Source organism: Polistes dominula, unplaced genomic scaffold (assembly GCF_049000335.1).
Source record: "Polistes dominula isolate Pdom_NZ unplaced genomic scaffold, Pdom_raw_medaka contig_79, whole genome shotgun sequence".
Taxonomy (NCBI): Eukaryota; Metazoa; Arthropoda; class Insecta; order Hymenoptera; family Vespidae; genus Polistes; species Polistes dominula.
The window spans coordinates 2,608,280-2,636,170 of NW_028300916.1; the positions used below are offsets into that span (position 1 = coordinate 2,608,280).

General features: G+C 28.6%; 1 protein-coding gene across 2 annotated transcripts in view; it reads left to right on the top strand.

Moving 5' to 3' along the window:
* Positions 1-890: 890 nt before the first annotated feature.
* SK (small conductance calcium-activated potassium channel) overlaps positions 891-27,891 on the top strand; it is a 207,627-nt gene continuing 180,626 nt past the window's right edge. Inside the window, exons 1-3 of one of the 2 annotated variants that reach the window (XM_089170796.1) lie at positions 891-1,293; positions 1,475-1,722; positions 2,032-2,588. The gene's annotated coding sequence lies outside the window, so the exon portion shown is untranslated. Of the gene's footprint in view, positions 1,723-2,031; positions 2,589-27,891 lie in introns of both variants that reach the window. The other variant, XM_089170797.1, reaches the window with a different exon arrangement.

Genomic DNA, 27,891 nt, shown 5'->3' on the forward strand with positions numbered 1-27,891 from the left:
ATATTTTATGATTATTCGAGAAATGTATCTTTCCGATGCTTTATCGAATCGTTTCGTTCGAATCTTTGGTGATCGTTCTTTCGAGATTTTTGATTGAATAAAATGAAAAAAAAATATTTTAAAATGTTTAAAAATGTTTAAAAATATTTCTATTGTGAAATTAGACAACTTCAAATAGAAAAAGTAGAAAAAGAAGAAGAAGATGAGAAAAGACGAAAAGAAAATAACATATATACAGTAGAATAAAATAAAAATAAAAAATAGTATGAAAATAAAAAAAAATAAAAATAAAAAATAGAAAACAAAAAGAAGAAGAAGAAGAAGAAGAAGAAGAAGAAAGGGAGTCAATAAGAGATAAATAAGATCGAGAATCGAGAAGAAAAAGCAAAACAAACAAAAAATCCAAACTAAACCAAACCAAACTAAAACAAATTAAAAAAAAAATAAAAAAAAAAGATAAAAAGGGAAAAGAAAGAAAAAAAGGGCCGTTATTCGATCGATGTAGTGCAAAGGTTCGCATAACCGACCGAACGAACGAACGTTAACCCGCTCGGACGATAGTACGGCGTCGTCATCGTCGTCGTAATCGTCGTCGTGGTCGTCGTAGTCATAGTAGTTGGTCGTTGTCTTCGTCGGTGTCTGCTTCTGCGTCGGCGCATTTAAGCGTCGCGACGCGGTTCGTGTCCGCGCGAGGGCGTCGCGACGTAGTAAACCAATGAACAAGAGCGAGAACGAAGATAAAACGATAGAACGAGATAGACGTTAGAGAGGGAGAAACAGAGAAAGAGAGAGGAAGAAAGAGAGAGAGAGAGAGAGCAAGAGAGGGAGAAGAGAGAGAGAGAGAGAGAGAGAGAGAGAGAGAGAGATGGAACACGTTTCTACCCTCGGTAGCTTTAGTCTGTCGTGGTGTGTCTCATCGGCCGGCTCGTGCGATACCACGCGCGAACGCTCTCTTTTTCTCTCCCCCTCTCTCGCTCTCTCTCTCACTCTCTCTCTCTCTCTCACACTCACTCATTCACTCACTCACTCACTCACTCACTCACTCACTCAATCTTTTTCTCTCGTTGTTACCCTTTTTTGTCATTTATTTTTTTTTTTTGGTTTTTGTTTTTTATTTATTTATTTATTTTTTGATTCCATTTTTTTTTGTTCATTTCTATTTAACGTTTTTTGTTGTTGTTGTTGTCAAACCAACGGGAAGAATAAAAATAATTTTTCATCACGGATCACGCGACGCGAGAGAATTTTTTTATCGATCGATCATAATATAAAATAACACTGGATTTTTATTAGGTGCTATATATATATATATATACATATATGTATATATTTATTTATTTATATAAATATATATTTATAGTATAGTATAGATATCGGTTTGTCTTAATTCTTGTTTTTTTTTTCTTCCATACAAATAAATTTAAATGAAAGTGAATTATATATTATTTATTTATTTATATGCACCTTTATATAGGAGGAGGGAGGAGGGATTAATTTATATATACATATAAATATAAAGAAAAGAAGAAAAAGAAGAAGGGTGGAGAGGAAGTGGAGAGTGTGCTGTTTGGTAGTTAGGTGTAGTCCGTAGTAATTAGTCGTAGTAGTTTGTAGTAATATAGGGGTGGTAGTAGTAGATGCGCGAACGCGCGCGCGTGCACAACCCCCAAAAGAAAGGAAAAGTTCGCGCGCCAACGCAACTATACACATACATACATATGTGTAAATAATACTTACTCGTGTATATATATATATTACATATTTACATACATATACACACACATATATTTGAACAAAATTTGTCCCTCGTGTTCGTCTTCAATCAACGGATTGGTCATCCACATTTTCTTCTTCATTGGTTTTGTTGTTGTTGCTGTTTTTGTTGGTTGGTTATTATTATTATCAGAAAATAATTGAAAAGAAGAAATACAAGAGAAAGAGAGAGAGAGAGCGAGAGAGAGAAAGAGAGAATAAAAAAATATAGGTGGTTGTGTTGGTGGTGGTTGGTGGTGGTGGTGGTGGTGGTGGTAGTTGGAAACCGTTAAAAGCTAGGGGAAGTAAACGCGCGCGGTACTATCATCGTGTGCACGAGGAGGAAGTGGTTGGAAAAGGGGGTTAGAGGGGAAGGGTGGTTTTGGTTGATTGGTTTCTTGTGGGACGTGCTGCTGGTAGTGGAGGAGGAGGTAGTGGAGGAAGACGTGGGAAGAGGGGAAAGGTTGAACGGACCCGATGTTAACGGAGGTCAGGGAAGGAAACTTCGTTGGACGATAAAGATCTTAAGAAGAAGAGAATTGAAGTTAAGGGGGAAACGAGAGGGAGTTGTTGGCGTGGGTGGTGCTGGTGGTTTGTGAGAAAGGTTAAAGGTGATAGAAAACAAAAAGAAAAACAACAAAGAAAAGAAGAAAAAGTGGAGCTGGAGGAGAAGTAAAGTGGAGAAGATAAAAAAGAAGAAGAGGAAGAAGAAGAGAAAAAAAAAGGGAATGCTTGAGAAGAAAAATAGTCTGGCCGATGGACGACGAGCTTTGTAGTAGTAGTCGTTGTCGTCGTAGTGGCTGCACGTTGCCGTCTCGATACGGAGGGACGCTGAGGTAAGAGTTCAACGAACGCCGACAATGCTCATGCTCGAAGACTTCGCGGCAAACGCGTGTGCTTCCTAGACAAGTGCAGGTAGAGAAAAGCAAGGAAGATCGGGCTAGGAGAAGGGGGGGCGAAAAAATAGAAAAGAGAACGAGGGGGAGGGAGTGAATGGGAGAGAGCGAGAGAGAGGAAAATAGGAAAAGAGACTTTGGTTTTCCTGGGTTAATGTACTCTCGTTGGCCAACTTCGTTTTCGTCTTTCACTCTCTCTCCCACCCTCTATCTCGTTTATTATTTTCTTCTCAGTGTGATTCTTTCGACACCATGCGTGCATAAAAGCTTGTCTTGGTTCGTCAGTTAATGAGCAAGAAAATAAATACGAGTTAAAGGGAGAATATTGTATAATTTATTTAAGATTGGAAATATATGAATAATATAAAAGTTTTTTTTTATTTATTTAAAGTTATAATACAATTTAAGAGTACTTATACTCTATACAATATTATTTTGATAAAGATTTCGTTAAACATATTATATAATTGATTTGGAATTGGAAATATTTCGATAATATAAAAGTTCTTTTTATTTATTTATTTAAAGTTATAATAAAATTGAAAAGAGTACGTATATTTTATGCAATATTGGTTTGATCAAAAGTTTGCTAATTTTTGTCACGAGATTATTTTTATATCTCCAATATCATCACAATTATTCTACTATATTGCGCGTAATAATTAGATATGGAAATATTTTCCTTTGATATGCAGTATAAGTGGCAATTAAAAATTCACAAATTAAATAATCCAGGACGAATGCTCGTATTTTCCTTTGGATCTTTTATCTGCATAAAAAATGCGATTGAAAATTGATCATTTTAACTTGTAGTACGTGTTACGTGTCATACATTTATAATGCATAAAGTGACTCTTTATTTTTTTTTTTATCTTTTTCTTTTTTATTTACTTATTTATTGTTTCCTCTGGTAAAACCAATGGAGAAAAAGAAAAAGAAAAGATAAGAAAAGCAAGTATGTGTTTATTTTGTTGTTATTGTCTCGTCCTTGCAACATCAACCAAGAGCATGATTCTCGTATGCCGTCGGGTTTAGTCGATAAATAATAAGAACGTAGACCTTCCCGATCGAACGTTCGAATCTCCGACGTCCTTTCTCCTATTTAATCGACTAGGAAACTAGGTTTTTTTCCCCTTTTCTTGTCACGAGAAAAGGAATAACACATATACATATACATATACACATATCCTAACTCGACTTTAGCTTGTAACAGTCTTCTTCAAACAATGCTAAAAGTACAGTGCTAAAAGTATATATATCGATGAGAATTGTCTTTTTTATTCTTTCCAACCCTTTTCTAATTCTATTTACCTTTAATCGAACACAGTTCTCATCTTATCCCTCTTTCGATATTCTTTTTTTCTTTCTTTAAGATTTAAAGCAATATGTTATTTCTCTAAACTTTTTCCTCTCTTCCTAACTGTTCTTACTTTCCTTTTTTTTTTTTTTTTTTATATAGCAAGTAGCTAAAAGCGAAAAATTATCGAGCACAACAACGTTGAATGTAAAGACACGTCTAACCTTGACGTTAATATAAACGTTTTTTATCCCTCGTGTGATGCGTTCCTTGCCACCTTATCGATCCTCATGTTCTTTTTTATATTATCATCTATGGGAAACGTTTTTTAACATATGGCAAGAGAAAAAAAGAGAGAGTAAGAAAGAGAGAGATAAAGTGTGAGAGTGAGAACAGGTAACGTTGTCCTTTAATAAACGTTCAGCGTCAAAAAGTTTCCGTTTTCCTTTAACTCCATTATCTCGACCGGAACGCGACAAGCGGAAGGGATCAAGCGGAAGGAAATCTAAAAGCGATATCTCATGACCCTTTTTTTTCTTCTTTCTTTTTTATTTTATTTTATTTTTTTTTTATTTAAACACTGTTTATCTTTCGTTTCTTACACGTTAAACATAGAAGCACGAGGCAAAAATTAGAGTTTTTTCTCTCTCGTTGCTTATCGTTGTTTCGAACCGAAGGAAAATGACCGTACGATCGATCGATCGATCGATCTACCGATCCATCATCGTTAACCGGTTGCACCTAAATACAGCTTCGTGTTCGTCATTCGTCATTTGCATTCACGCACCGTCAAAGGTATTTCCTACTGCTATTTACCGTAAAGCGCGAATATCGACGAATTAATTACAGGTTACCAACCAAGTGCCGCCCTTTTCCCTTTTCCTCTTCCTCCGATTCGATAAACTCGATTGTACGAGTTTCTTTGAAACTGAGAACTGAAAATGTTTCTTCGTTCTTCCTTTTTAATCAACTATAATACTTTTTTATTTCTCATTTTTTTTCCTTTTTTTATATTTTCTTTACAATTTTATTTTACTATCAATTTATTCACTATTTAAAATGGTGACACACGTTTCTTTGTTTTTCTTCGTAATTTACGGCTTTTTTTATTTTTACATTTTTTTTTTCATTTTTATTTTACTATCAATTTATTTGAAATTTAAATTGAGACACTTATTTCTTCGTTCTTCTTTTTCATCCACCACCTTTTCTATTTTTCATTTTTTTCTTTTTTTTTACATTTTTTCTTTTCAATTTTATTTGACTTTGAATTTATTCGCAATTTAAATTGGGACACGGCTTATTCGTTTTAAATCGAATTATATTTTTTTTGTTAGGAAAGAAACACCTAATTTCGTTCATCGACAGTCCATCATTATGATTGGGCTTCTTACCCCAATCACGCAAAGCTTCCAGATAATGGAACCTTTTTGAGATAGGATGAACAACAGAGAGAGAGAGAGAGAGAGAGAAAGGGATAATGTGTGAGAAAAAAAAATAGGAAAGAGATAGTCGGAAGTAAGATAAGTAGAACGAATGAGATTTTTTACCCTTTAGCAAAGTTAGTTCCTCCATCGAAAGGACTGCTTTTTTTGGCAGGGTGAAAATAAATGGATGAGGATCTACAAAGTGACTGGAAAAAAATTCTTCCAAATGAACATGTTGTATTTGTGATCAGTTTAAAAAGAAAATAGGATTGACAATTTATTTAAATAAATAAAAAAAAAATAATAAAAAACAAAATACTTTAAACCAAAGTATCGTTCGTTCAATTAGAAAACTTGTTAAATGACACGTATAATTTTACGACACGATCCCTTCATACTCACGTTAAAGATTGTTCACATTCAAGTTATTATTATTATTATTATTATTATTATTATTATTATTATTATTATTATTATTATTATTTTCTATAAAATAAAACAGGATAATATGGTAAACGTGATGCTTGGCTAATATCATCAACCGAAATATAATTATTACGTAGAGTTTAATACAATTTTCACTCTATGAACGTGATATAAGATAGGTTTAGGGATTTTTTTTTTTTTACATAAAAGTCACGTGAAAGTAATACGAGATGTCCAAGGGGGAGGGAAAGAAAAGTAAAAAAAACCAACGTGCTCGTTAAACGACGAAGTCGTGTGCGATGATACACAACGTCGATGAACTGGATGAAAAGTGTGAAAGAGGGAGAAAGAGATGGATGGATTGAGTGAAAAAATAAAATAAAAAAAGAAAAAAAAACAGAGACGAGAGGGAAAAAAAAGAAGAAAATACGAAAAGTAGGATAAAAGCTAGGTGAGCTAGCTGGGCTAGGGTTGATAGACGAGACTTGGTGTACGATGCACTGACCGATATTCTTGAAGAAACTCCGAAAGAAGTTTTTGACTCGACTTGTTCTTTCCTTCCTTTTACTTTACTTCCTGTCTTCTTTTAGCATGAAACCACCAATAGTATAGTCTCTGAAAAATAAAAGATGAGAAGACATTCTTTTTGGCTTCCTTCTTGTCTTCCTTATTTTTTTTCTTTTTTTTTTTTTCATTCCGTTTCATGTCTTTCTTTTGGCAAAGAACTTTCATTCTACGGTGAAATTTTTCCTTTCCTCCTTCTCAACAGCTGCCTTCTTTCCAGCCGAACCTTATTTCCTCTTTCTCAGGGTTCTTCCTCATACATATATACACAACATACACGCACAAACACACACATGAATTTTAAAAACATACATGAATAGACAAACGGACAGATTCACGCACACATTTTAATATTTACTCGTATATATATATATATATATAGTTTCTCTTCAATCTTCCATATGATCCATTTCTTTTCTTTTCTTTTCTTTTCTTTTCTTTCTTACCATGGTCTTTTGTGAACCATAACCATACTAAAAAAAAAACCTACAATGTTCATACTTTATTTAATATACATTCCGTTCGGCTTAACAAGATAATAAAATATCTTTCAAGCCCTTATCTTCTATTTCGCTCGACCACTTTGCACCACGTTATACTACTACCCTTTGTACTATTTTCCTTGGACCCTCTTTTGCCTATCTTTCTTTTTTTTTTTTTTTTTTTACTGCTCTCTATCTTTCTCATGGTTGTGCAAAATTCAATTTCGTGAGAGTTATACGAAAAAGAGAGGAAGTGAGATGAGATGAAATGAAAAAAAAAAAAAAGAAAAGAAAAGAAAAGAAAAAGAAAAAGAAAACAAGAAATAAGGTATTGTCACGAATAAAATATATATGTTCACTTTCTCTTTCTCTTTTTCTCATTCTCTCATTCTCATCCCCGAGAGTCACCCATCGCAGTTACTTCTGATACGTGAACGAAAGAAGAAAGAATGAGAAAGAGAGAGAGAGAGAGAGAGAGAGAGAGAGAAAGAGAGAAAGAAACTCACTCGATTTATTTTTACTACCGTTGGAACCCAGCAATGCACCAAAAGAGTTTTTTATTCGCCGTGAAAAGTGCGCCGCGAGGAAAAGGGTTGAAAAAGTGGTGTTGCTATTGCGTCTCGCGGTCGCTCGTAAATAGAAATAAAAGTAGGGGGAAAAAAAGCAAAAAGAAAAGAAAAGAAAAGAAAAGAAGAGAAAAAAATCAAAAGAAAGGAGAAGAAAATGTTTTTCGCGCTCGTAAGGCTAGTCATAAGTGGCCTTTTTTTTTTTTATATTTTGCTTATGTGTATATACCCAAATCGAGTAATAAATAATTAAATATAATTATAACGTTAACAAATAAGATATGTACATTTATTAGGTTATGCATTGGTGTAGTTTTATTATAAAATGTTAATTTAATATTAAAATAAAAATATAAAATAAAAATATAAAATTATTTATTAAATTATTACAACACACACAAAATAATATCACAATTAAAATGGAATACATAAAATAGAGAACTACTCTTAAAAATATAAAAAGTTTGGCTAGTTATGTTGTATGTAAATCTGAAAAAAACGTGGAATAATGGAATTGTAATACAGAGCCATCTATCGAAAACTTACAGTACCTAAAGACCTAGATAACCTCTGAATTTTTATATATAAAGATTAGCTTATAAAATATTTCGAATTATTTTACTTCAATTATATATTTGTTTTATAAATTTATTTAATATATTTTTGTTTTATTTACAACGATAAATAGTATCAGGAAATTAATATTAGATTTTATTGAAAAAATTGTTTATATAAACTAACATAAGTAAATTAAAAAATGGCAACAAGTTCGTATGGGAGTTTACAATTATATTATATTTTTAAATTCTTATTTCTATTATATATAAATTAATAATATTTAATTGTAGATTTTCAGGATTGATAAATACTCGTCTGTAAAATATTTTCATTAATTAATTTTATTTGAATAATATTTTAGAATAAAAATGTGTGTGTATTCATTCTTCTCGTTGAAAATTCTACAAAAGTTGTTTAAGAATTTAAGATAAGATTTTGAAGATAATAATTATACGAAGTACCATAGAAAGAGAATAGAGAAATGACAATGAGTTTGTGTTAGTTATGAAACCCATTAATTTCCACGTCGTTGCGTTCTTCCCAACGCAACGTATCGTCAAGGGACCTTGAAAAGAGGAATTCTTTGACCGGAATCTCATGGATGAATACAGAACGGACTAAAGTTCTTTGTACTTTTAGAAATAGCTTAAAAAATATATATATATATATATATATATATATATATATATATATATATATATATGTATGTATGTATGTGTAATACCTGTTGCCATCTTATAATCGCTATTGAAACGATGTACTTTGAGTGTCGTGAAAATGGTACTTCATTTTACGGTTCCATTGCTTTTCTTTTAAACTCGATAAAGATTTGTCGATAAGTTTAACGAGGTAAAGCGTGAAAAGTAATCGTGATTGAATTCGTTCGAGGGTTTAAAAAGCAAAGGACGTTTTATAGATATTTATTGACGTTTCTTTCGAACAGTCTTAAAAAAAAAAAAAAAATAAAAAAAAAATAAAAAACAAATAAAAACTCCCAGACTCGTACGTGTTAAAATCTTTCTTTCTTTCCTGTCTGCAACATTTAAAAAAAAAAAAAAAAAAAAAGAAAAAAAAATTCGCTAGACATAAAGTTAAAAAGAAAAAGAACCATTCTTCATTATTTTTTAGTTGCACCTCGAGGAAGAATAGAAGAATATTAAAAAGAGAATGAAATAAATTTCATTGAAGAAAATTTAGCTAAATCTCTAAGGACAACTAAATAATTTAACGTTGAAAGTAATTGAACTAATTTGTACTATTCTTCTTTCTCTTTGATTTTTTTCTTCAAATAAATCTAATCACGTTTACATTAGTTGTCACTTCAATGACGACAGATGCTAGTCCCAGTACTTTTATCAAGACAACGATTTTTCTTTCCCCAAGAGTATTCCGTTTAAAAAAAGAAAAGAAAAACAACAACAAAAAGAAAAAGAAATATACGTCTGGCATCGTTTAATCCAAACGACTGATTAGCAGGAAATAGTTCAACGGATGTAGTAGTAACAACGGCACTACTACAGCTGAAGAAAAAAGTAACAGGAAAATCAGAATACTCACCCTTATCCTCATCCTACCCCCCCCCCCATTTACATCAGAATCTCTTCCATTTCTTTCGGTGACTCTCGACATCCAATTATCCTTGCACACGCTACGAATCAGGAAACTCGAAACATTCTCTAGTCAATCTTACGAAGAGACCACCATAGTTGTGTAGCAATTTTACGATAAAGTAAGAGAAAGAGAGAGAGAGAGAGAGAAAGAGTGAGATAGGAAGGGATGAGGGGATGCAGGAACATAATTTACATTGGGCAAAGTATAGGCGCATATCGCGACAGTGGAATACGGTGACGGTGGTACATCGATCAGAATAATTTACGTTACTGCTCGTAAATTTTCAAACGGACGGCATTATTTCTGACTCGAAACGGTCGTTAATTTTTGTCGAGAGAGAAAGAAAAAGAAAATGTGTTAGAGAAAAAGAGAGAGCGAGAGAGAGAGAGAATCGTCGTGCCCTGTGCCACGTGTTACCCGACGAATTCTCGTAAAAAAAAAAAGGTTAACCCACTGTTTAAGACATCGTTACAACGCCATTTTTTTTAAAAAGAACACTTCTATAAAAAGAAAAAAGAAATAAGAATAAAAAGAAATTGTAACAATAAGTTATTATCTAAACGAGTCACGTACTCGGTGAAAAAACACATTCCGTGTTAAAAACTTTATTCCAAAGACGTTTCAAACGAAAAGATAAATTATATATATATATGTAAGTTTAGGTAGTGAACGTAACATAAGTTTATTCGAATCGTGCCGAGTCGGGACTTTATTACAGGCCCACGAAATCTCGTAAAAATGTTAACTCCTTGTTTGAAACTTTGTTGATTCGTCGTTAAAAATAAGGAAAAACAAAAATAAAAGGGTAGAAATAAAAAGTTAGTTTTTTCTTAATCTAATGCATACACATCAATTATATACTATATGTGTTCCCATAATTATGAAATTTGTCTAATTGTAAATCATAATTTAAAAAAAAAATGAGTTTATCACTTATTTCACACACTCTACATTATTTTAAAGTTAATTAATTCAATGTAATTTTATAATATTCTTAAAAATGAATTTGTTAAATAATGTTTGTTATTTAAATAGTATATTAAATTCATTTAGTGTATAAATATGTAATTATTTAAATAAATATTATATCTAAAAACTAAAGATGTGTGACTTAAGTTAACCACTTTCATAATTATAAGTACATGTATTTTTATATATAAAAATTCATTGTCACCAACTTAGTACATAGAATAATTTTTATCGCGTTTATTTTTTATTTTTTATCGCTTATAGGATTTTTTATTTAGAGATTATTTATTTCTTTAGATACTGTAAGTTTTCAATAGATGGCGATGTATTACAATTCAATTATTTCACATTTTTTTCAGAGTTATATATGACATAACTAACTTTACTTTTTATATTTTTTCGTGTATTAATATTTTATGTGATTCCATTCTAATTGCAGTATTATTTTGTATATTATAATAATTTACAATTGTATTAAATTAACATTTTATGACCGGTATATCTTAGTATAAGTCTACAATTAAATCTTTCTTCTTTTTAATCTTATGATAAAAATGTATGAAAAAATAATTTTAAAAAAAGTTTTAAAAGAAAAAGAAAAAGAAAAAGGAAATTAATACCTTTCTATTAGGTCTACCAAGGTAGACATTGTAAAGTTTCGAAAACTTCAATATTGCATCAAGAATACCACTTAGGTTCTAAGAGAAGCCTATAATAAGATCAGGAAACTAGAACAATGTACGAACGAACGATGCGCAAAGATGCTTAATGTAACTGAATGGACCGAAATATGAGGTTATTGCGTTACTCTCTCTCTCTCTTTCTTTCTCTCTCTCTCTCTTTCTCTCACCTAACTGAGATAGCGAATAATACGAAAGGACGTGAATCGTTTTCACCGGCTGTTCGATAACTGGGTGAAAAAAATATCACAACATCCCATCGTATTTCATCTCGTTTCAATAACTCTCTCTCTCTCTATCTATCTCTCATTCTCTTTATCTCTCTCTCATGATTATTGATCGTACTTCAGAGTCGCTATTAAACGCGAATAGAATTTCACTAATTTATAAATTCAGTTGGGGATGTAATCAATCTTTGAAACATTTAATCCCTGTTTCCCCCATTTCATTTCAATATCAATCGAATATTCATTTTGAAGAAAATTTGGATCCTTTCGATTGATCCAAAATATCGAAATAAAAAAAATAATAATAAAACAACGGGTTTATGGTATAATAAAAAGAAAAAAGAAGTATTTATTGTTGGAAGAAAAATCACGCGAGGTTTTTATAATTCGTTATTTCAGTCTTGTAGTACTTCGCTCCCTTTTTTATTTCATTCATTATTCACACGGTAAAATCGATCGTTTCTTACTTCGTGTTGAAATACTATGAAAACGAATAAAACATAGTACACTTTTTGTTTTCTTTTTTCATTCCTCCTACCCTTCCTATCCCATATCCCATCGGTTTAAACCGGTGCCAATATCCGTTGTAACGATAAGAAAAACCTTATGCATGTGTATGAATAATTATGCAATTTAACTTGGTGAAATATAAAAAGAAACTGTGTATTAATTTAAGATCATAATTTAAATGTAAAATAAATGTATTTTTAACGAGCATATTATAAGTAAAAAAAAAAAAAAAATAGAAATTAAGTAAGAATAAAATTGGAATGAAGAAATAATAAAAGAAAATTGTTAGGGTTAGAATTAATGAAATTTTATCAACATTGATAGATATACGTTCACACTAAAATCTAAAAGTTCCTTTCAACATACTAATTCACAAAGTTCCCTCTCATAAAAACACATTTAGAACACTATCTTCGATTCTACTAAAGCTGGAGGAGAGCTTATAAATATACATCAGACTATAAACAATCGTAGGAAATCAAAATGTCAAGTTCAATTTGTAAAACATATCGACCTATCGACCATATATTTTCTAGTATTTCCATAACACTTCTCTTTTTTTTTTATATTATTTTATATTCTCTCTCTTAATTTTTCTCTTTTACATACACACCACATACACACTTGTATCGATGTATAAATATCATCGATGTTGAAAACAGAGTATACGATATATTATCGTTTGATATTGTAAAACTGTTTTGATTTTCTGGTATCAAAAAATTAAACTAATCGTTTAGAAACGAAATATAAAAATGCGCATATATGTATGTATTAGTGTATATATATATATAAATAAATGAAAGACGAGGGTAGCAAAGGAATTAACTTTAATGGGACATTTATGAGGGTAATACGTTCCGACGATCCTCTGTGACGATCTCTCTGCAACAAAGGCGAAAGTCTTCAATGTAAAACCCTTCATTTACAACGAGAAAGGTCACGCCCTTAGATAAATTGAATGTCTATATTTATATGCATCTCTAAAATATTATATTTACATATATAATATATATATATTTATATTTATATACATGAATAAAAAATGTGATCATATTATAAATATATTTGATATGTGTGTATTTATGTTTTATCCGAAATATTTGTCATTTGTAAAAAAATTTTTCACTTGCATGCTTTTCTACCGATTAAATAAAAAAAAAAAATAATTAAATAATTAAAATATTATCGTAAGTTAATATTTTTTAATAATTAATATTCGAATTTGCATAATTTGTTTGTCAAACATAACTAAGATGACTTACATAGAAAACAAAGTAATAAAATAATAAAAAAATATTATCGTACGTTAATATTTGTTAATATTTAACACACTAAATAATAAAATAATAAAATAATAAAAAAATCTTATCCTACGTTAATATTTTTAAATATTTAATATTCGAATTTGCATAATTTGTTTATCAAACATGACTACGATGATTTACATTGATAAATAAAATAATAAAATAATAAAATAATAAAAATATTATTTTGTGGGTTAATATTTTAAAATATTTAACAGTCAAATTTGCATAATTTGTTTAGATAAACATGACTACGATGAAAAAATATTGGTAAAAACAACAAGAAGAATGTTTAGCAATTTAAACGAAGTTGCGAAGAAAACTAATATATAATTTTGAGGTAAAACAATTTATTCTTTTGAAAAAATAATTTTAAAGTTGTTCAAAGTATCTAATCAAGATTTATATGTACATTTATATACATATATATGTACAAGTCTAGGCATAAGTGTACATGTATAACTCTGTTGGTTATCCATGAGTGAAATGTAAAGTACAAAATATAGATTCACTTGTTATATTGTTATGCTACTATGCGCACCTTACGACACTAGCATACGAAATATAAATTGGCTTCTTCGTTTCCTCTTTTCCTGTTTTTTTTTTCTTTTATTTTCTTTTTTACACGATAGCGTGATACGACTGAAATCAGTGTGCGGTTTAATTTGACGTTGCTTTGCGCAGAATGCGAGAAATTTACCGCATAGCTTCGTTAGCAAGAGGAAACACGACTAAAACCATTGAATCGTTTCTGTTAATGCACATTTGTCAATGAATTACTAGATTTAGTTAACACGTTCACTAATTACGTCATACTAATCATGTCAAACGATTTTTATCTTTGTTCAATTATCATCAAAACTTACATTTAACAAATTCTCAATATTTTGAGTTCTGTTTGTGTTTTTAAAACATTTACAATATTTTCAATTTTCAATTTAAATACCGAATATTTTATTGAGAAAAAAAGACAATATTAAAAAAAAAAAAATTGGAAAAGAAACCTTCTTTAGTTGTGCATATGACGTAATAAAATTTCGTTCAAAAGGATAGTATACAGTACGATTGACATTGTAACGTAAGAACGTTGTACGATATCAGACCATATCGGAAATGGTATACGACACATAGACCATCTATTTTATGTTCAATCGATTGGATTATGTCCAAGGTTTGATCGAGCATACTCGCTTATACGCGCACCTTTTTTTTTATGTATTTTTTTTTATGTTTTTTAATTTTCATCTTCCTGTAAGATGGATAATACAGAAAAGAAATATATACCATTTTATGTTACATTTTATCGCGAAGAAAAAAAATTACATACGTTACAAGTATCAATGATTATAAAAGTAGTTTTTAAAATAAAGTTTTTTGTAAAAAAAAAATCATGTGGGTAGATCACACGTGTTAGAAGTGAAACCTTCGAAAAACTAAGTTTCGAGGGAAAGAGACGACTGCAGAATGTAAGGAGTAGAATAATTGTTGGGTTTATTTGTTATCATATTATTATTATATTATTGTTATCACATTCAAAAATTATTATACGTTTTATTGAAAACATATATAAATAGATAACATATTAAACAGTAAGTTTGTCCTCAATTCAAAGAAATGAGATGGGTTGCTTCTGGTAACTTAAAAATGCATTGTAACAAAACACCTCTGTTAGTCTAGTAAAAACCTCACTACTTTTCGGAAAAAACCTCACTACTTTTCGGAAAGACCCTACGCACTTATCGGAAAGACCCTACGCACTTATCGGAAAGACCCTACGGACTAATCGGAAAGACCCTACGGACTTATCGGAAAGACCCTACGGACTTATCGGAAAGACCCTACGGACTTATCGGAAAGACCCTACGGACTTATCGGAAAGACCCTACGGACTTATCGGAAAAAACCTCACTGCTTTTCGGAAAAAACCTTACTACTTTTAGTAAAGTTACTCCGAAAGTGGGGTTTTTTCCGAACGGTAGTGAGGTTTTTTCCGATAAGTCCGTAGAGTCTTTCCGATAAGTCCGTAGGGTCTTTCCGATAAGTCCGTAGGGTCTTTCCGATAAGTTCGTAGGGTCTTTCCGATAAGTCCGTAGGGTGTGTTTAATTAGGCCTCGTAGACGAGTCTCGTAAACAAGCCTCGGTAAAAATCCTCGTAATCGAGTTTCTTGTATTTACAAACTTTTCTATTTTATTGAAAAATTAGTATAAATTTCCTTAATACGCAAACATTATAATTAAAAAACATGTCTTTGGATATTTATAAGAAAAGTATTCTACAATGTTGTCTAATTCTTTTTCTCTCATGTATCTTGTAATCAATTTTTTTTTTTGTAAAATTTTGCAGACAATACAATTATTTTAATCTATATATTTCATAATCATTAATAAGAATAATATTTACGAAATAAATAATTTAATATTAATTTTTGAATAAAATAGAAACATTTTTAAATAGAAAAGTAATGACACGTTTGGTAAAAAAAAAAAACATACCACGCTCCTTCCTTGTTTATGTCGACCGTCGGTTCGTTTGGACCTTATACTTTTGTCGCATACCTACGTGCTTATCTCTGTTTATTCTCTTACCCTTCTATCGCTCCTACCTACAAACATTTCGAGTATCGAAAAAATATGTGTTTTTACGCTTTGTAGTATGCAATCGCACACAAACACACACATATACAACCAGGAGCGATAACTACAAAGCATAGCATAAAGAGGAGGCCGAGATTAGGAAAAACTGTATAGCTATATTCCGTCTCATTCCCTCGCAGTCTAAATCCTATGTTTGTCTCTTTTTCTCTCATTATGTAGTATGGCAGCCGTTTCATAGCTTCGTTACATAGCTCCGTTTCCGTTTATTTACTTTTCAGATCACTCCCATTCTAAAGAAGTTTTCACTTCAAAAAAATTTTGCAATGAACAAATCAATTTTTGTTTGTACGTGAAAAAGATGATATGTGATTTTAGAAAGTTTTTATAATATTGTAAAGAAAATATCTATGTGTTATTATAAAATCATCGTCTTTTAATCATGAAAATCACGTTCGAATTCGATTACGTCGTTCAGCACGTGCCACTTTGCATAAACGCGAGTTTCTTGTGAAAGTATAGAAGCGTACTTATTCAGCAACGATCTCTGATTCAATCTTCTCGTTGAATGCATATTATATGAATGTATCCATTACGTATATATGTATATATGTAATATTATTGTATATAACGAATAGGAATTTCGATCGATGATCGAGTTGGATCCTTTGGTTTAGTATGCTTCTTCAATGATTTTGGTTTGGATTTTGCACGAGTGCCACCGTCTCGATACGCCTAACGTAAATAAACGTGAAAGAGTGCGTGTAGCTGATTTTTCTTGGCACTTTGCCGAATCACCAATCCCGTTGACGAGATAAAAGCAAAAAGCAACCTAATGCTTTTGAGATTTTATTTCGTTCAACGACTCTACTATTATTTGTACCTTTACTTAGAATTTTTATTTGTAGAGAAAAAGGGGGAAGAAAGTATGGATTACAATCATTTCATTTTTTTTTTACGATAATTAAAAACGATAAAAACTATCCATCAACGATGTTACTTGTGAAATAAATCAATTTGTATTGAGATACATTTTTTTTCTTTCTTATTTTTTTGTTAGAGATAAATGAAAATATTGTTTTTCAAAATATCAACTTAAATTCGGCGTTATCTTTATTACTAAAAAAATAATTGCGTTGAAAATAATTTTGACTTGTTTCAAAATATTTACAAATTTTTCTAATGGGTAGGAAAAATTTCTATAAACGAATGTTAAAATTGTGATAAATTATTTTTCATTTGTAATTTATGTTAATTGCATTTTCAATAAAAAATGTTAGTTAGTATCAATGATTTGCTAAAAAAACTAAATAAATTTTCATTGAGTTACTTTCTCTTTTTAGGATACAAATAAATGAAAATATTATTTTTAAAAAATATCAACTTAAATTCGACGTATTTTTATTACTAAAAAAAAATAAATGTATAGAAAATAATTTTGATTTGTTTTAAAATATTTCTTTAATGCATCTTAAAAATTTCTCTAAACGAATGTTAAAATTGTAATCAATTATTTTTCATTTGTAATTTAAGTCAATTGCATATATAAGAATAACAAATGTAAGTTAATTTGTGAATGTTATAATTGACAATTCCGTAAGTTCGATAGTATCGATTAAAAGACCTTTCTCGCATCGCTTGACTTGAAACGAATCAATGTTCATTTAATATTCAACGATATCGCCTAACTTCGTCGTCTGACTAACTCGATGCGAAAAGGTATGTCGATAATGGTATACGCGTTGGGATCCTGATTTCATTTTTATTTCATTAAATTCAAGTGCATCTACGTCTATTTGTATAAAATACATTAAATAATAATAATAATAATAATCATATAGTTACATTAACTGTATAATTTATAGAATTAAATCAAACGGAAGGTACAGCGTTTACGTAACTCGAGAATATTTCATTTGCATCCTATGGGTTTTCACATCATAGAATACGTAATAATTACTATCTAATTGTTATCATAGAATTTGTTAGAAAATAGATACTTCAATGAACTTACATTGTCAAAAAAAAAAAGATTATTTTAACTAACAACTTTCAAATAAAATAATAAAATTGTACTTGAAACCAAATTTTGTTCTGATTTCCGATATACACGCATAAATATTCGCATTATTTTTTGAAAGATGACTGAACAATTCGTAAAAACAATTTCCCTCATTCGGTCAATATTTGAAAAAGATGAAACAAAACAATCAACAAAATATTTCCATTCGAATGAAATAAAAAATAATACGTTTACAAAAAAAAAAAATTTAACACTTAAATATGAATCATTTTGTTTAATTGCAATCTCATTTGTAAACTAACATATTAATTATTATATAAACAAAATTACTATTAAATTATTATCATAATGGATTGGAATTAATTAACATCAGCTAATCGATGTGGTTGAACATTTTTAATTTATAGCATCAGTGTGTTTATCTCAGTTTGTTTACCACACAAACACTTTTACTACTAATCAGTGTATGCACACGTGTGCATATATATATCATTTATACGCATATATAGGAATACTTTTATCTGTGGCTATGTGTGTGTGTGTATGGGTAAGACAGGTGTTGACTTGCGCGTAATGGTTTAGGTTTGGGTACCGCCTTAGGCGCGTGTGTACGTGACCTCATTTGGGAAGCTTATTAAAACGTCGTAATAAGGTCATCCCTTCAGCGTGAATACAAGACGTGCTCGAGACGAACTTTCGTGATTTTTTTTTCCTTCTTCTTTTCTTCTTTTTCACCCCTTTATTTCTTTCTTTCGTTCTTTTTTTCCCCTTCCTTTTTTCTTCACTCACCTTTTTTCCACCCCTTCCTTTTCCGTTTCGTTTTTTTTTTCTTTTTCATTTTCTTTTTTATCATTCGACGCGAAACAAAGCCACTTCCTTTCAACTCTTTTCTTCTCTTCTTCCCCTTTTTTTACAGCCACTTATTCCCTTTCGAGTATTTTCCTTTACTCGAACTGAATTCGTTCGTGCAAATAACTCAATCGTCAAAGCATTCAAAATTGGTCAATAAGACTGTACGATTTGGTTTTTATTTTGAATAAATAATTGACCATAATCTTGTTGACTTTTTAACTCGATAAAATTGTTAAATCGATGGATAATCTCTAAACTAGGATTAAGTATAAGTTTGTAGGATCGTAAATGTTGTTGCATCGAAGTAAATCAATGATCACTGAAAGTAGACACTAAAGTCGTTCAAGATATACAATAAATAATTTATAGTAAGTATGTTTCTGAATATTATTTAAACAAATAAGCAAGATGAAAGAATGGTAGTTTAGAATTTTATTTTTTTATAAATTATTCAACTATTTTTGAAAGGTTTAAGAATTGTTTGCCTTTAACTCTTTGTAGAATAGTTTAATCATCGATTAATTGATAAATCATATCTTATTAGATAAAAAATTAAAATACGAATAATTGTTTAAAGATGTCTCACGTATATGCAAATACAATTATATTTAAATATAATTAATATTAAATATTAATAAACAAATGTGAAATTGTTAGAATACTTAACTTCATAATCGAAACTATCTTTTGTTTTAGAATTATAATTGTACAAATTGAACAAAATATATTTTACATATAAGCAAATATAATTACATTGAAATATAATAAATATTATAAGTTTAAATAATCAAATGTGAAATTGTTAGAATACTTAACTTCATGATCAAAACTATCTTCTGTTCTAAAATTATAATAGATATCACCTACTATCACTTAGAGATACGTCGCGAACTCAATTCGTGGGATCGTTGGTTAAATCCAAAACTATGCATTTGAAGTAGTACGATTCGTTAGGTGGAAACAAATCACAAGAGATGCATCTCGACGTTGCATAGCATTTCTGAATTAATGTGCAGTACGCATATAGTTCGTCATTACCTTCATTCGTTCGTTCGTTCGTTCGTTCGTTCGTTCGTTCGTTCGTTCGTTCGTTTGTTCGTACATTAAACATGCTATCTCTAGGTCACGAATAAAGAGTCATAGCAAAGTGTACTATCTCGAAGAAATAAAATTCTCGTACATTTGAAGAAAAAAAAAACTACAAAATTAAAAAACATACACAAAATATCACGTATTTTAGAATTGATTTTTTTCATTCATTCATTCGGTTATATTTTTTCTTTGAAAAATATTTCTTCATCTTCTTTTTCTTTTATTTATATTTATATTTTTATTATTCCTCTTCTTCTTTTCCACTTTGGGACAAAATTTTGTTAAAAGTAAATTTTCTAAGTTAGCAAGAGAATTGTTGGTTTGTAACTTGTGTAAATATTAAATATACTTTTATTTGCAAAATATGAAAATCCCAAATGGATTTCAATCGCATAATGGAATAACGCACTTTCGTGGACATCCCCATGAGTAAAGAACCGCTTCCATTTTTATAGAAAGTGACGTTGATATGCGAGAATTGGGAGAATACACTGGGGTTCAAGACACATAGATAGATTGAAGATGTATTTTCCTTTCCTCTCTCTCTCTCTCTCTTTCTGTATTTCTCTCTTTTATACTCGCTTGTATTCCTCTTGGATAAAAATGAGATCCTTTCATGCCAATCAAAAACAAAAACTTAAACATAATCTCTTACTTGTAACTTCGTATATTTGTAAGATTGATTGATCGACTTCTTAACAACTAAATTTCATAATTGTAATAATAAATTTAATAATAAATAAAAAATATCACTATTTTTTTTATTTTTTATCGTTTATCAGTGAATTGTTGTCCAAGCAAATTGAATAAAATGTATTATTTCGTATATACGTTTATAATATTTTGATAAAAAAAAATATATATATATGTGAAAAAAGGATGCAAAAAAGAGCAAATAAAACGTAGAAGTGTCCGAATTCGAATTAAAAACAAAAAACAAAAAGGAAAAATAAAACGTACTCGTTATAGTCGATAATAACGCAAATTCCCATGATACGTTTGTTTACGAAATGAAAATGTATTTGGAGTAACTGTTTCGAACACATTTTCACGAAAACCTATGAATAAATCGAGAAACGTTTTAATTAATATTGCCTGAAACGTTCGTTTGATTTGTCGAAACGTAAAGAGAAATAAATTAGTCGATACTGGAAAGAGTATCCATCTTTGGTAGTATGATCAAAAATGAATGTTATTTGTCGTTAAAGAAACATCATTTCTTGTACGAAAAAAGAGGATATCAAAATAAATTAATAAACTACAATTTTACGACAATTTTATTTCAAATTGATCAGTATACGAATAAACTTTTTACACACACTGTATAATATTATATAAATAAAAATGTGTTTGATTTAAAAAAAAAAAAAAAGATACTGTTACCTAAAATTAATCAAAAATTCATCGTGTCGATAAATTATGAAAAAATAAATTCGATGTTTCGAACTTTTTAAATAATTTAACATACTAAATAAATAAATAAATCAAAGAAGAATAATGTAAGTAAATAAATAAATGATTTTCTAATCCCTATCTCTCTTGTCAACGTACGAGGCAAGTAGTCTCGTCACAAGTTTCGATATTCTTAAAAAACTTTTCCTGGTAATACTATTGCTATGATAAAAAATACATGCTACAAAATAACGATCGAACTTATGTAACCCTAACGCATTATACGTGTATATTATATGTGTATATATGTATGTGTTTCAACAATATACTATATATATATATATATATATATACTTGTATAAGTTAAAAAGTTTTGAAGTTTGTGTTCAAAAATATAACAAAGTTTGTCCGAAAAAAAGAAAAAGAAAAAAAAAAGAAAAAAAAATTGTTTCTATGTCAGACATACACAAAACTTTTCTCATACCACTAGCATGATATAAAAATACATACTTCAAATCCCAGCCTAAGAAAACTTAGTCTCATATTTTTTTTAGTATAAAAATAATGTTTCTTCTATACGTGTATATATATAGTGTATCGTGTGTAAAATAGTGATAGGGTCTCGAATATCCAACTTTGAGATCGGAGTCCATTAGAAGAAGCGCAACAGCTTACAAAATGCTTATACTAAGAAAGATAAACGATGCTTTCTCAACGATGCTAAAGATTTCTACAAGAATCTTGTATCCTTTCTCCGATAGGATAATTCACATTTGTCAAACTGTAACTTCCTAATAACAAACAGAATTCCTATCGATAATATCAGAATCGATACGACCTCCCGACCTCATATCGTATATATCGATTTTGAATACTTCTACTACGGATATAAACGTATAATAAATTTATGATACTCTTGTACTTCGAATTTAACGAGAGATATAAAGCATAACGACTTTTTAATAACGTGTATTCCGATAAATTACGAAGAAAATTTTACGTATTAAAATTAATTATTATTATTGCAAAATCGTGCTTGTAATTATTAATTAAAAATATTCAAATGATCAAATTTAACTAACGTAAGTTTAGCGAGTAATTCAATTTGTTCTTTTTTTTTTTTTTTTTTAAGATCAAATTATTATTATCCATATTAATTATATTATTAATTATAATTAAAATACAATAGTATTGTATTAATAAAAGGAAATTTATATTATATTGTTACTTTTAATATTTTCCAATAGATTATAAAGTACGTAAAGAAACCAAGTAAAGAAACCAAATAATATTATATAATATAATATTATAATATTATTATATTACATTCTTAATAATTATATTATTAATTATAATTATAATAATATTTACTAATTAATATATTAATAATATTTATATATTAATAAAAGGAAATTCTTATATATATATTATGTTATTACAATAACATTTAATTTAATTTAATTACTATAACTTTTAATTGCAGTAGTACCTATTATATAATATGTAATATTATTATATTATTTTATATTACATTTAAATTAATTATATTATTAATTATAATTATAATAATATTATTCTATTAATAAAAAAAAATTTATATTATATTATTACTATAACATTTATTGTAATGTTACAGTAATATTATTACAGTATATCTAATTTATTAATCGAATACATTATTCTAATTTAATTATTGAATAAAAAAGAAAGAGAGAAAAAGAATAGTTCGTCTCAATTAGATTCTCACTTAGATATATCTCCTTCATTTTCTTTTATTTTCTTCTTTGGCAAGTGAGAACATGTGTGTGATAGTACATCCTTGACGTTGAGTCATTCGTACGGTTATTTCATCACCACCCCGCACACATTCTCTTCTATTACTTTCGTAAACAAAGACCAAAGAGAATCTACAAATGTCTCTCTCTCTCTCACCCTCTCTCTCTCTCTCTTTCTCACTCTCTCATTCTGTCTCTTTTTCATACATGTGTGTTTGTATGTCTATGCGTTTTCTATCCGGTCCATTCGTTTGCTTCATTCCCTTTTCTTTCAATAATGTTGATTTCAATTTGCTTCAAGCAAGCTTCTGCTTTCATCAGTTGAAACTTTTTCAAAAAAGACTCGAAGTTTGAAACTTTTCTTCCCCCACCCCACCCCTCTCTTATCATTTACTCAAAGTATAGAAATGGTACGTACAGTTCATAGTAATTAGCCATAATTATTTTATTATTTCGAGATAATGAGATTATTTGAACATTTTTTATCCTAATGGTAAAATTTTCATTACAATTATTAACATATGTAAAAACTTTATTGGGATTACATTTTATTGAAATGTATATGGCTACTATGTACTTTAAAATCTATTTTAAAATATTCAAAGTAATGTTTATGAATGTAAAATAGTTTATGAATGAAATATTTTAATCTCGTATTTTTAAAAAATATTAAAAAAAAAAAAAAAATTGAAACTTTATCTTTGATACTCGACTTTTCCTGTTTTATTTTTATTTTATTTTTGTAATCTTTATTTTAAAAAGTTATTCACGTCATAGAAAGATAACGTCTTAAATGAATATTTCAAAGCCTAACGAAAGTAAGAGAACTTTTCAATTATTCAGAAAATACAACTTTCCACTCTTACGTTTATTTTTCTTTTTCCTTTTTTTTTTTTTTTTTCTCGAAAACATTCCCCTTGCGACTTTATATTCAACGAAAGTAGAAGAAGATTTTGTGTTTTAGCCATGAAAAGAAAAACAAATCAAAAAAGGTAATAAAAAGAAAGAAAAAGTTCAAATACAATTTCTTTTCTCTTTCTATTTCATTTATCAATCCATCTATCTATCTATCTATCTATCTCGGTCTCTTAAGCTTGTTTTTTTAAGGTAAGGTTGGAATGATGAAAATTGGGATGATCTAGGCTAAGCTAGAAGAGAGATGCATTCCCTGTGTAAAATCTTCGATGTTCGGGTTTGCGTGCAAACAGGTTTTGGTTTGCCGGGGGTTCATTAAACGGAAGATTAATGAAGGGATCCGTCTATGTGGAAGCTCAAAAATTTGAATAATTCGAAGCAGTACCATTAGCAGTACGTTTGTGCAAAAGTACACTTTACCGCAGTACGTTAACGTTCGATAGCTTTTTAAAACGAAACAAATCTTTTAATTAAACACCACAATTTCGCTATTATTATTTAAATGAGTATATAAATATAATAACAAAAAAAAAAAAAAAAAGAATATTGTATCGTCAATATCATTGTTAGAATCATTTGTTGTTTATACAAATTAGAAAAAAAAAATATCAAAATTACACGGAACGATAATTGGAAAGTTAAAGATTTAAAGGATTATGAAAAAAAAAAAACAAACAAAATGAGGTTTATGTTGTCAACGTTAAACAAAAGATTGAACAAATTGAACAAAATAAGTTATTATTTGAACTAACCTATCGTTAGTCACGAAAGTGTTAATGTAGTTTAAGACAAGAGATGTAAAAAATAACAAGTGAAAAAAAGGTTTTATTTTTTCCTTTTTACACGAGCGCGATAACGAGAACATTGTTCCTATTAGAAAGGTGGAACTTTATCAACGATAATCTGGTTTATTATCGGTTCTCGTTAATCTCGATGTCCTGTAGAACAGCAGCCACCCTTTTCGCGAGTCAATTCACCGTTCGTATAATAACGTTGAAACGTCGATCGTGACGCGTACCTGACGTCGTCGTCATTGGTCGTCATACGTCGCGTTCGTTGTTCCGCTAAAATTGTACTTTGTACCAATACGATGACTCGTATCCGTTGGCACGAATCACTATACTAGAAATAACGAATTTCAAATGATAAAAATAGATTTATGTTTTATGTTATTTCTAATCATTATTTTTTACCTTGTTTTTTTTTTTATTTTTTTTATTTTTTTTTTGGGGGGGGGGATAAGAATAGTCATACGTTCGTTGGGTAATTTTTTTTTTATAATGGTACTTAGTAAAGTATAATAAAAAAGATATATGTACCTATACCACACATATGTAGGTATATATATATCTATATATAATAATAATATTATATATATATTACAATATGTATTATATAAATATTTATTATATATATTATATAATAATTATTTATTTATTTATAATAATATAATAATAATATTATATATTTTATAATTTATAATATTATAAAATATTATATATATATATACAATATATTAATAATTAATTAAAATTTATTAATATTAATATATTTTAATAAATTATTTTATTAATATATTATATTAATAGTGTATATTTTTTTAAATATATTTGTAAATATAATATATAATTGTATTTTTATTTTATATTTTTTATTATATTATTATATTATTGTATTATATATATAATATATTTTATCTAAACCAAACGATAGTCTTTATCACTAGGATTTAATCTTTTCCTTTTTTCCCAAGAGAATCTACGATCCAGGTCTTTATCCGGTTAACCGTATTCGTGAACACACACGTAGACATACATACATGACCGAAATTTTATTCTACCTATGTACGAGATTTATACCATTAATGTGATTTTCACGTGCTACTATCACAGAGATAAGTAAGCTAATACTTTTTCATACTTTAATAGCACGTTCGGGGAGTTTTATCCTTTTGATTCTAATATCACTTGACATTATTTAACGATCAAAACGTTCCTATCTACTACTAAACAAAATCATCTTATGTTTGATATCATAATTATAGCATATAAAACTTGTTTTATCAAAGGAACCAATATTTTTGTAATAACCAAATGACTAATCGCATAATAAAAAAAAAAAAACAAAAATCAAAAATAAAACGCTCTCTTCTCGTATTTAAAAATACTCTTTTCAACATTTCTATATAAAAAAATGAAACTATAGAAATATGAAAGAACAAAAATAAAATGACAAGAGCATTTAAACATTTTTATATTACAAAAAAACTTTACTTTTACTACATCGTTACAAAAAACTCATTTTGTCGTAAAATTCATTTATTTTTTTGTTTTGTTTATTTTTTTCCATTTTTCTTTTTCAACCTACTTTTTAAATAATTTGATTTACCAATAAGAATCATTCCCATAAATTTTTACGAAAGAATGATAAACGACACTACGAATGAATGAAAGCGTACGTGCTTGTAGGATAAATCTGGCATTAAGCCAAAGATTTGGTTCGTTTGACTTTTTTTCTTTTTTTTTTTTTCTTTTTTATTTTTTATTATCAATAGATCATTTGCCAGAGACTTTTTTGGAGACACGTGTGGTTTTTTTTTTTTCGTTAGGTTTCTTAAAGTAATCTGTTGCTTTTTCTTTCTCTCTATCTCTGTTTCTCTTTTTTTAAGACTAAGTTTTCTTTACCATGACGTACCATTACGATATATTCGACTGACGTAAATTCCATAAATAAATGTTCTCCTTGTAATATGTTTCAAAATAAGAAACGTTTGAAAATATTCTTACGAAAAAGATTTATTTTTTTTTTATGTTTTGTTTTATTTTTTTTTTTTTTGTATTTTTTTATTTTTATTAGTTACTCTTTTTCTCTTCCTTTTTCTTTTTCTTTCTTTCTTTCTTTCTTTCTTTCTTTCTTTTTTCTTTCTTTCTTCATTTTTCAAACAAACGACTTGGCAAATATTCTTACTATAACAAGACACTTCGTTATAGATTTTGATACAACCAACGTTCTGGACATTTCGAACTAAATCATTCCGATAATACGATCCATTTAATGAGATTTTTATCGAATAAACCGATAGAGAAAAAATTGAGATAAAGAAAATACAAGAATGATAATCTTATAAGATAGTAATAATAAGATTTTTTTATAGATAATACGATTTCTCGATATTAATAATAATTTCAAATAAAATAATTAAGCAATTCTACGAATCATATTAAATTAATTGAAAATTGATTTTTCAATAATACAATTTTGGATTTTTATTTTAAAAAGAAATTTGTGTGATAAAATAGCAATTTCTATATATATATATATATATATATAATAATTATTATAATTATTATTATTAATAATAACATAATTATTTAATATATAATATTAATGTATTATTTATTTTAAATTTAATATATAATATATATTATATATTATTATTAATAATATAATATATTTAATGATAATAATAATAATTATTATTCTTAGTTATTTCAAAGTTATAAACAAAAGTTCATTACAAATGTTATTAATTATTTACAAATAAAAATTTGATTTTCCAATAATACCATTTTGTTATTTCTATTTTAAGAAAACAAATTTGATAAAATCTCATATTCTATATATAATAATAATAATCATTATTATTATTATTATTATATTTTATAGTTATTTCCAAATGGGGTTTCCATGTCAGTGATTTTCGATTATTGATATCGATACGATAAGGGGATTTTTGACAAAGGAACCCTCTTTCTTTCCTTTTTCTTTCTCTCTTTTCCTTTTTGTATTTTTTTTTTCTGTTTCGACCCTACATGAGAGATAAGTACTTAGCATTAAATCAATACAATTATTGACCCGTTTACAAGAGGGAAACCCTGATATACCTACATACTTGAATGCAGGTTCTGTTGTCCTATAAAGATATCTTATATCGAACATCTGCCTCGATTATTCGATCCCTATTTTTGGGTTGACGTC